The 12,046-nt window shown below is 46.2% G+C and overlaps 1 long non-coding RNA gene across 1 annotated transcript; it reads left to right on the top strand.

Annotated features, from left to right (window-relative positions):
* Nucleotides 1-2,959: 2,959 nt before the first annotated feature.
* LOC109767403 (uncharacterized) lies at nucleotides 2,960-4,177 on the top strand. The gene is made up of 3 exons (XR_012183994.1): nucleotides 2,960-3,069; nucleotides 3,153-3,488; nucleotides 3,678-4,177. It is a non-coding gene; the product is annotated as an uncharacterized lncRNA (long non-coding RNA).
* Nucleotides 4,178-12,046: the final 7,869 nt, after the last annotated feature.

Raw genomic sequence — 12,046 nt, 5'->3', positions numbered from 1 at the left:
TAACTTGTTCATATGCTTCATGTTTGCATTTGTTATGTCTTATGTCTGAACTGTCTTGCGAGTACTTTCATAGTACTCACCTAGCTTGTTGATTTGGCCAGATGTTGACGAAGGTGATCTCTTGGATGAAGAGTTTGATAGCGCGTTCGACGCCTAGAGGAGTCCCAGTCAGTCCTGCGCGATCCCGGATTTTGGTCACTTGTTTTGTATACGCTTCCGCCACCCGCAATAAGTCTTCTCGAGCCTCACTCCGACGCTCGATGAGCTGTAGTCTTCTGGAATCATATCACTCGCTTCGCGGTGATATTTCCACCACCGTTATCATCGTGAGTTCGTAGTTTGCCACCCTATCCGCCGTCTTGTTTGAGCGGCGTGCATGTAATAAATTGTTGGGCAGTCTCTGCTCAACCTTGTATTATATTTAGTACTCCTGGTATTTTTCTTCTGTGACCAAGATATTGTCTACCAGTGAGAAGGAATTCTCCCTCGCTGGTCCATAAAAGGGATTGGTCTCTCAATAATTATTTTATTTAAAAACCGGTCGTGACATAGAGTCGGGGTTCTTGCTCCTTAATTCATGTCCATGATCCTATAGCCTACTGAACTGCTCTTCCTCATCACCATGGACCTCATTAAGTTCTTGCTTTCTAGCCCTAGCTAGCTTCCATCTATTATGAGTAATATTGAATTCCTTAGTTATTTTCCTCAAAAAGTTCCAAGTGACATCTTCTGGTCATCTCCGAACTCATCCATGAAAAACATGCACATGAATTTAGTTGTCAAATCCTTTAACTTCCATTTCTTCCGGCACATATGCTCCCCATAGTAGGCCTTGATGACAAATCCTCCAGTCATGTTGTCATTGCCATCCTAAAGCAGCCATGGGCAACCTCTCTGACAAGCTGCCTCTAATCTTATCTTGTCATTTCATCTTCTTGATTTGTACTCTATTCCTTATTGAATATGCAGTAAGATCTTTCCTCAGCTCAACCACATCAGCAAATACCATCCCTACTTTAAATAGAGGGGATTTCATGTCCACCTTGGAATTGAAAGCTTTGAACTTGTACTTAAGTTGCTCTTTTTGTTTAATGGAGAGGTTCAGATCTTCATCTTCAAGTACATAGTCAGGCTCCACCTCTTCCTCCTCTTGCTTAGCTTCTTCATCAACATCAAAGTCAACGTTGTCTTCATAAAGATCATCATCTCCATCATCTATGTCATAATCACTGTCACTGAAATCTGAGTCTGAAAGCACTACACCCCCAGACTTGAAATTAGGCTCTGCGCCATCAGTTAGCAAGGTCTCTACTTTTGTTTCATTAGTCAGCAAGTTCTTTGCTTCCATTTCATCTGTTGCAACCACTGAAATTGGATCTTCAACATTGACTGAAATGAGGCTATGAGAAGATGCTACACTGGCTGCAACAACATTTGAGTTGGCCATTCTGACAGGACTCTGAAGTGATAGCATTGTACATATCAAATCTTCCCTGAAATTAGTGATGAAATTTGAATGGTCAACCATGATTGCAAGCACCTTATGCTGAGCACTAGCTCTGTTCATTTGTCACACATCCTCATCACTTCCAATTCTCACCATCACATCTGAAATTGTTTTCTCAAGTCTGCACCAATAAATGATGTGCTCATTGACAGGATATCCCAACCATATTAGGTGCTCTTCAATGGCTGCATATGAGAATGTGCCAGTATCAACATAGTCAAGCACCTCCACAGAAGGATTAAAGTACTCCATATTATTTCTTTCTCCACAGAAAAGTCCACCAAGCTCCAGTTCTAGTCTAAATAAAGGAGCATCCACACTTTGTCCCATTGCTGCATCACAAACTGCAGCCACAAAGTGCAGAATGTATGCACAAGCATCAACACAACTCAAAAAACACTAGTTAACTGGTTTTTTAACAATGAACTGCACAAACAGAGTTAACCGAATAAATTCAGTTAACTGCACCTTGAAGTTAACTGAATAAATTTAGTAAAGTACTCATGTAGTGGCATTACTAAACTACTTATTCAGTAGTATTGCGCAAATGATGTGAAGCTATGCCCCACATTGCCTGGTTGAACTACAAAATTCAGATTTTTAGCACTACATTGCCTGGTGAATCTGAATCCTAGAACAAAACCCTAAGACAAATTGCACACGCATTGCCAAGCTATTTGCACATACTGCGCAAAACCCTACCTTCTGGCCGAAATAACATGCAACATAAGAACCCTAGCTTCTTGCCGAAATCCCCAACCTCACAGCCCAAAACCCTACACTGAAATCACCGCCCAAAGCACTTGCTTTACGTCGCGGGAAGCACTATAGCCACAACCTTCCACCATACAGACCTGAATCGCTCTCCAAACAGACCGGTCTGTCGGTGGTGCGGACAACACTGGAGGAGGAGGAATGCAGCGGAGGAACAAAGCAGAGGAGGACGACGCACCAAAATCGGGAGGGGAAGACACCGTGCGGGCGAACTTGGTGAGCGGAAGGAGGCGGCTGCAGACCGGTGGTGAGCTCCGGTGACGTCGCCATGGATGCTGACGTAAGGTAGCAGCCAATGAGAGCGGACGGCGACACCCAGACAAAGGAGAAGTGGACGACCGAGCGAATGATTGAGGGAGACAAAATCAATTCAAGTGGTATATCCTTCGACGGCCACGAGGTGTCATGTAGGTTCAAATCTAGGAATGGCAGGGGGCTAAATGCAAAAAGTATAGCGCTGACCGGCTCGGCCTAGCTGGCTCCACTTGGCTGCTCGTAATTGGCCCAAGACCAAATGTGCACATATGTGACAAGTTTTAGGACCAAATAATTACGTTTTGCAGGTTTTAGGACCAAACCGTCAGGACAAGGTCTAGGACGGGGTGCTATTACCAAAAAAAAAGGTGGATCGTGCACGTGGGCCGGGCCTTGTGCTGGTGTATAACCAACCCAGAGAAGAGGCCCTCCCACAAGAAGAAAAAGAAAAAGGGAAAACAGCTAACCGCGGCGAGCAAGGAACCCTAATCGTCAATCGATCGATCGATCGATCTCCCAGATTGATCCTCGAGGTAACTCGATCTGTCCCGTTTTCGTGGTGGAGACGGACTCTGATTAAGCATCATCCCTATTTCCTCTGATCTGATATATATAGATCGACCAGACCAGACCAGACCAGACCAGACCAGAGGACCCGGCAGAAGCAGAACAAGAAATCGATGGCGGCGGCGATGAGGCTCGGCGGCGGCGCTCTTCTCCAGCGGACGCCTGTGGCGGAGGCAAGGCGGCGCCTCGCCCACACGACCGCGGAGGAGATGAGAGAGGTGGCGACCCGCGCGGCGCAAATCGACAAGACCAAGGAGGAGCTGTTCGACATGGTCATTGACCTCAATAGCAACTACAACGTTCCCCACAGCATGAAACGGAAGCACTTGCTCCTCTCGCAGCGCCTCTCCTCACAAATCCAGCCTAGACCATACGACCCAGCCTGGTAACAACTACTCCCTACTTACTGCTGCTGCACTATCTATCTACTTATTATTTATTTGGATTTACACATATTCATACTATGTATTGTTTGCTTTTAGATTTGTCTCTAATAGATTTATACATTACATATATTTGGCCTGGTCTGGTCTTTGAGAACTCATCTCATCTGTATTGTGTTGTTGTACCGTAGGCGTTTCTGTCGACGCACCGAAAGACGCAATACTTTCTACAAGTTTGTGGGGGTGACTACTTATGGCCTTGTCGGCTCAGCCGGCCTCTTCTTGCTCCTACACGGACCTCATCATCGACCAAAGAAGTGGGTTGTCGACTGGTGGGACAAGCTAACCAGTTAGAATCCATCCGTCCATGCCCTGCTTCAACAACATATACTAGCTAGAATGCCAACAAGACTAGCTTCCTTGTCATGAGGTTTATGTTAATTAGCTTTGCTTGGCCACCAATTAAGTGCTATTATATGTTTTTTGTCCAACGATTTGTACTCGTATTTATACCAGAGCTATGCTAGGTGTGCAACTGCTTTACTACTCAACAAATGTTGCCTCTTCCAATGACGAGCCATACGACTCTTTCGAATTCTGTAAACATCAAGTATGAAGTCAGTGTATCAGAACTTCCTCATCGGAACACCAGCTGCTGGTTTGCCTAGCTGAAATTGCGTAAGGGCCATCAGTCTCTTGTTCTACTTTACCATGTGGGCAAAAGAAAAATGTTCTACACTTACATAACAGATAGTTTTACTCTGAAGTTACACACTAAAGAGTGTCTAGTATTCCCTCTGTAAAGAAATATAAGAGCATTTAAATCACTAAAGTAGCTAGTGATCTAAACACTCTTATATTTCCTTTCTGAGGGAGTACATTGCAATGCGGTACATCTAGCTCTATGCTCATTCCACCTGGGAAACACTGTAAAAGATCCAATGAAATCAGACACCCTCCCCAAATTTTGTCTCAGATATGGACTGATTATGAACCTGCACAAGCATGTTTTGAGAGCACAAAACAGAAGCAAGGTAAACAAGCAAATCCGTGAATATTATTCCATTATTGCACATTTAAATCTGTACAAAACCCTGACGAGCCCTTGGCGGCTGGTGGAGAAGTTCCGGGCGTACTTCGACACTTGAGGAAGGTCGTGCGTATGATGATGAGAATAAAAGGATTTCTAGTAATTTCGATATAGTAACATAATGTTGGATCCAGTCCTTTTGAATTGTCAGTTTGTCCATCATGATTCTTGGGAAGAGACATTGGCAATAATTCACCTTGGACAATTTATTTATGAAAAAATTGTATGTCTATTTAAATCGCACATAAAAAAAATCTCACCACCTTGGTCTGCTGGCTGCAACACTCGTTTGGCACCTGTATTATTATTCCGCATTTTCCGCTCGAGGAGTCTTTCAGACACTCGTTTGGCACCAGTATTACTATTCTGTAGTTTCCGCTCGAGGCGTCATTCAGACCCTCGCTTGGCACCCAGTATTTATTTTCTCTATGTCTGAACGCACGGGTTAACTTGTTCATATGCTTCATGTTTGCATTTGTTATGTCTTATGTCCGAACTGTCTTGCGAGTACTTTCATAGTACTCACCTGGCTTGTTGATTTGGCCAGATGTTGACGAAGGCGATCTCTTGGATGAAGAGTTTGATAGCGCGTTCGACGCCTAGAGGAGTCCCAGTCAGTCCTGCGCGATCCCGGATTTTGGTCACTTGTTTTGTATACGCTTCCGCCACCCGCAATAAGTCTTCTCGAGCCTCACTCCGACGCTCGATGAGCTGTAGTCTTCTGGAATCATATCACTCGCTTCGCGGTGATATTTCCACCACCATTATTATCGTGAGTTAGTAGTTTGCCACCCTATCCGCCGTCTTGTTTTAGCGGCGTGCATGTAATAAATTGTTGGGCAGTCTCTGCTCAACCTTGTATTATATTTAGTACTCCTGGTATTTTTCTTCTGTGACCAAGATATTGTCTACCAGTGAGAAGGAATTCTCCCTCGCTGGTCCGTAAAAGGGATTGGTCTCTCAATAATTATTTTATTAAAAAACCGGTCGTGACAAGCTTGGTATCAGAGCCAGGCTGACTGTAGGAAGCCACTAGGTGCGATCGCTAATCGGTTATTAGCGTCTTTTGTGCTTTTTCAGCATTTTGCAATTGTAGCTATTTTCTGTTGGTCATCATAAATTTATGACATGACTACTCAGAATTTTTGCCTACTTTTGTAGATGGCTAGCAGCAGCTGTGAGAATCGAGTGTTCACCAACGTGCCCGAGGGGTTTGTCAAGCTCCTCGTCTCCATCACCAAGCTCGCGATCGGGCCAGCAGCTCGCCCGGAGTTCACACTCTACCAGCACAAGCTCAGTGACGACGTGTCTATGCACCAGGCTGTGGTGCAATTCAAGGGAGGACGTTCTCCTGCTCGCCACTTCCGTTTTGTGGGAAGGGCCATGCCTACGGAGAGGCATGCCATGCAGATGGCTGCCCGTGAGGCGATAGCTCGCCTTCGGGACATCCTTCCTACGATGAAGACTCGTCGCTACCGCTACCTCCCATGCCATGTGCCTTACACCAGCCACTATGCGTTTGCCTGCCATCGGGGAGAACGAGATGAAGCCATCGAGATGGTTGTGGAGTATCTCAAGGCTCTGGAGGAGTCTTTCGACAACCTCGTAGATGATCTTGTGGCTGCCCGCATGGACTTAGTCCGGGGCGGTCCTGCCAGCAGGAAGGAGCTTCTCAACACGGCGCCACCCCTGAGATTCGTCTCGTCTTCAGCCTCTTATGCACCGGCCATTTTGGCCACTGCTCGCCGTCTGCCTACCACTGAGGAGTTCGACCGAGTCATCGCTCCTACTCCAGTCAGAGCCGCACCACCTGCCGCACACGCTCTACCACCAGTCGCCCCCGCACCATCACCGCAGCGCAGCGTCACGCGCCAGGAGCCAGCTAGAGAGGAGGTGGAGGTTGATTCTCCTGGACCGCTGAGCCTTGCCATCGTCAAGGGGAAGGAGATCTTCACCATCTCCGACTGACAGCACCGAGTAGCCGCGTGTTATGCCTGCCTGTATGGTGTGTTGTTTTATCTGTACGCTAGTTTGTATTGGTGTGTTTGCTGCCTTCCGGAGTAGTACGCTAGTTTTTAATAACATGTAAGGATTGTGTACGCGCATCCTGAGTGCTGTATCACGTGTTTGCTTTTCGCATGTAAGATTTATGTTAAGCACTTCTTCTCCATAAAAAATCATTTGTGTTTCTTTGAAAACCTTGAAGCCTTTTTGATTATTGCCTTTGCGAGATTTTTCTTGTGCTACACAGTTTTTCTCATGGGTTTTGCAAATAATACCCCAGACTGGAAAAATGTCTCTCCCGTGGACTCGCTCCATGCCCAATCAGCCAGAAGAGGTTTATGGGACACAGACCAGCAACAATTTCACTCAGGGTCAGTCCAGCCAACAAGACAGCGAAGCAGCACTGTCTCAAGTATGCCGTCTCTTCGAGCAAAGCCAGCAACAGCACCAAGAGATGATGAACCATGTCATCAATATGGGAAACCACCGTGAACCCTATCAACCACATTCCAAGTTATCCGAGTTACAGAAGACTCGCCCCTCAACTTTTGCTCACACCGATAGGCCGCTGGAAGCCGATGATTGGCTTCGTGAGATTGAAAGGAAACTGATTATTGCTCAGTGCTCAGATCATGAGAAGGTGCTTTATGCACCACACTACCTTACTGGAGCAGCCGCAGCATGGTGGGAAAACTTCCTACACATGCATCCCAGGGAACACAACATCACCTGGGAAGAGTTCAAGGAAGGCTTCCGTGGGGCACACATCCCCAGAAGCATCCTAAAGATCAAGAAGAGAGAGTTCGATGACCTGAAGCAAAGAGGCATGTCAGTGACAGAGTACAACGGTCAGTTCACCCAGCTGTCTCGTTATGCCTACGACGAGCACATGACAGAAAGCAAGAAGATGGAAAAATTCCTGGACGGCCTGGCACCAGCACTGAGATGCCAACTGATTGTGCACACCTTTCCGGATTTTAAGACGCTGGTGGACAAGGCCATCACCTTGGAGAATGAGCGCCGTAGTCTGGAAGATATCCGTAAGCGGAAGAGGGACAAGACGACTCTTGCCCGCAGCAACCGAGGCAAGACTGAGGTCCCAAGGACAGACGCAAGGAGATCCACGACTACTGAGCCAAGGCCCGTCGGACAGTTTCATGCCAGGGACAAGGAGTTCACATACCGTCCAGGGGTCACCTGCTATGCTTGTGGTCAACAAGGGCATTATGCTAAACAGTGCCCGAAGCCAAGAGACTCGGCACCCAAGCCGAACAATGGTGGAAACAATCCAGCCCCCAAGCGCAACAACTTCAACCCCAGCAACAACCACAGGAAGGGTCACCTGAACCATGTGACCAGGGAAGAAGCGCAGAATGCCCCAGACATCGTGCTCGGTACGTTCCCTGTCAACACAGTACCTGCCACGGTTTTGTTTGATTCTGGAGCTTCCCATTCGTTCGTTTCGAAGAGTTTTGTTTCGCAACACGGTTTTCCGATACTTCCCTTGGAAAAATCTATGATCATCAAGTCCCCCGGAAATAAGCAAATCGCTCAAGGTTACTGCCAAGGAGTGGTCATTGAGTTCGAAGGACTACAATTCCACGCGAATCTCATCGTGTTGGAAAGTAAAGGACTGGATGTCATTTTAGGGATGGACTGGTTGACCACCAACAAAGGATTCATCGACTGTTTCAATCGCACAGTGATTCTCACTCACCATCACGGCAAGACTATAAGAGTTTCCGCTCAAGAAAGGCCACGATCACAGAAACCAAAACTGAACAAAATGGACATTGCAGAACTGAGAAAAGTTCCAGTGGTATGCGAGTTTCCTGATATGTTCCGGGAAGAACTGCCAGGCATGCCACCAGACCGAGAGATAGAATTCAGCATTGAACTAGCACCTGGCACCGCTCCCATCTATAAGAAGCCGTATAGAATGGCACCCTCAGAATTGGTGGAGTTGAAGAAGCAGATAAAGGAATTGTTGGACAAAGGATTTATTCGAGCCAGCTCCTCACCTTGGGGTTCTCCTGTGTTGTTCGCCAAAAAGAAAGATGGGACACTGAGGCTGTGCATAGACTATCGAGCCCTCAATATGGTCACCATCAAAAACAAATATCCGATGCCACGAATAAATGATTTGTTTGACCAGCTCGCACAGGCCAAGGTATTCTCAAAAATTGATTTGAGATCGGGATATCACCAATTGAAGGTACGGACGGAAGATATCCCCAAGACAGCTTTCACTTCCAGATATGGGTTATACGAGTTCACAGTGATGCCTTTTGGACTAACGAACGCCCCCGCATATTTCGTCCACCTCATGAACAAAGTGTTCATGAAATTCATGGAAAAATTTGTGGTGGTATTCATTGACGACATTCTGGTTTACTCAAGGACACCAGAAGAGCATGTTGAGCACCTCAGAATTGTTTTGGGAGAATTGAGGAAACATCAGTTGTACGCCAAATTTAGCAAGTGCGAATTTTGGCTAAGACAAGTTGGTTTCTTAGGCCATATACTGAACCAAGAAGGCGTGGCCGTAGACCCAGAAAAAGTCAAGGCCATACTAGACTGGAAGCCACCCGCCAATGTTACTGATGTGCGGAGTTTTCTGGGTATGGCCGGATATTACAGAAGATTTATTCAAGGTTTCTCCACTGTGGCAAAACCTATAACACAGTTACTCAACAAGGACAAGAAATTTGTATGGACGGAAGCATGCGAGCAGAGCTTCCAAGAACTCAAGAAGAAGCTGACAACCGCACCGGTCTTAACTGTGCCAGACATACACAAGAGCTTTGAGGTGTATTGTGACGCATCCCGGAAAGGACTTGGATGCGTACTAATGCAGGATGGCAAGGTTGTCGCATATGCCTCCAGGCAGCTGCGAAAACATGAGGAAAATTACCCAACACATGACTTGGAGCTAGCAGCAGTCATACATGCACTCAAGGAGTGGAGGCACTTTCTGTTCGGAAATCGTTGTGAAATATATACGGACCATAAGAGCCTCAAATATATTTTCACACAGCCAGAGCTGAATTTACGCCAACGACGCTGGTTGGAACTGGTCAAAGACTATGACGTCGGCATTCACTACCACCCAGGGAAAGCAAATGTAGTGGCCGATGCCCTTAGTCGAAACCCCAGCACGGACAATGATGGTCCGCAAAACTTGAGGCCTGAGTTTCAGCGAGAGTTCGCTAGGCTCAACATGATGTTAGTCTCTGAGGGCACCGTATCGAACCTGGAGATACAACCCACCCTGGTGGAACAAATTAAGAAGGTTCAACAGGGACATCCCAGCATCGAAGGCATAAAGAAGAAAATGAATCTTCGTAAGACTTCTGAGTTCGTCACCGACAGTGAAGGAACATTATGGTACCGAGACAGACTTTGCGTGCCTAACATTGAGGAACTCAAGCAACAGATCTTGACGGAAAGCCACACCGCTCCATACTCGATTCATCCTGGAGGAACCAAAATGTACAAGGACATTCAGGAATGGTTTTGGTGGCACGGTATGAAAAGAGATATAGCCACATTCATTGCTTGTTGCGATTCATGTCAGCGCATCAAGGCCGAGCATCAAAAGCCAGCAGGGCTACTCCAGCCAAACAGGATACCAGAGTGGAAATGGGATGAAATAGGAATGGATTTCATCGTCGGACTACCCCGATCACAGCGTGGGAATGACGCCATATGGGTCATCACAGACCGACTAACCAAAGTTGCTCATTTCATTCCCGTGAAGACTACCTACTCCACACAAAGACTGGCAAAACTTTATCTCTCCCGTATAGTTTGTTTGCACGGAGTCCCAAAGACTATAATATCAGACCGAGGCACCCAATTTGTCTCCAAATTTTGGGATCACCTACAACAAGCTCTGGGCACACAACTGGCTTTCAGTACAGCATACCACCCTCAGACTGATGGACAAACAGAACGTGTGAACCAGATCCTAGAGGATATGCTAAGAGCCTGTGTGCTCACCTATGGATCCAGTTGGGAAGAGAGTTTGCCGTATGCCGAATTTGCTTACAACAACAGTTACCAAGCCAGCTTGCAAATGGCACCCTTTGAAGCATTGTACGGACGGAGGTGTCGTACCCCACTGAATTGGTCAGAAACAGGTGACAGCTGTATCTTCGGCCCAGACATGCTTAAGGAGGCCGAGGAGAAAGTTAAACAAATCCGGGACAGACTCAAGACAGCACAGAGCCGCCAAAAGAGCTACTATGATCAGAAGCACCGTGAGGTCAGCTTTGAACCCGGTGATTCCGTATACCTCCGAGTATCTCCTATGAGGGGTCTACAACGGTTCAAAATTAAGGGGAAGCTAGCCCCAAGATTTATTGGACCATTTTGTGTAAAGGCACGAAGAGGCACGGTAGCCTACCAACTAGACCTACCCAAGGAGCTGTCAGACGTCCATGACGTGTTCCACGTCTCACAGTTAAGAAAATGTGTGAGCAACCCAGAAAAACATGTACCTCATGAGGACATTGATATGCAACCAGATCTCACCTACAGAGAAAGGCCGGTAAAGATTTTAGAAGAGTCTGAACGGAGGACCCATCAGAAAACGACAAAGTTTTTCAGGGTTCAGTGGAGCAACCACACTGAGGATGAAGCTACATGGGAAAGGGGAGATTTCCTTCGGGCAGAACATCCATATCTATTTGAGGATCAGCAGAAATCTCGAGGACGAGATTTTTCCTAAGGGGGTAGGTGTTGTGACACCCAAGTTTTTATTTGGATTTTTCAAATGATTTTATTTGACTTGAGGGGAGTGATTTAAATTTTTCTTCAAGAGAACTCTCACTCTCAAATATTTTTCTTTATGGAAAAAGTTTTATTTGGATTCAACCAAGATCTGTCTTTGGTCTTGGAGGTTCTTGCTTTCCACTTGGACTCAAGACAAAATATTTTCACTTGGGAGATGACTTTTGAAAATCTCCTTGAAATTTGCACTATGGCTTTTGGAAAATCCTTTGCCACTTTCAACAATTCCTTCTTGCCATGGCCTTAGTGCAAATCCCCTCTCCTAACCCTTTCCTCACCTTTGGATCATGATTTGCATCAAATCCAGCAAGTTGAACCTCCCCATGTGATTATTTCCATTTATATTCTATTCAAATAAATTTTTGCCTTCTTTCCTAGCACTTGGAGATTTGCAAAGGAACTCCACTTTCTGTCTTGATTTTTGCCCCCAAACCTTTTTCCCCTCCTAGTCCTTGGAACCCTCAACCAAGAACCATGAAGATCCACTGGTCTTCGGTTCAAAATTTTCAAACTACACCTGCTGCAAGTTTGGACCAGATTTGTCAAATTTGGTGAAATTCATTCAAAACCTTCTCCAAAAATTCCAAGTAAAATCAGGCAGCCTCTGGGTGCATTGAGTGGTCACCTCACCAAGTTACAGCTCCAGAAAAATTTATCTCATTGCAAAATCTT

This window comes from Aegilops tauschii, chromosome 1 (assembly GCF_002575655.3).
Source record: "Aegilops tauschii subsp. strangulata cultivar AL8/78 chromosome 1, Aet v6.0, whole genome shotgun sequence".
In the NCBI taxonomy this organism is placed as follows: domain Eukaryota; kingdom Viridiplantae; phylum Streptophyta; class Magnoliopsida; order Poales; family Poaceae; genus Aegilops; species Aegilops tauschii.
Note: the sequence above shows the minus strand (reverse complement) of the source record. Positions and strands in the feature narration are given on the sequence as shown.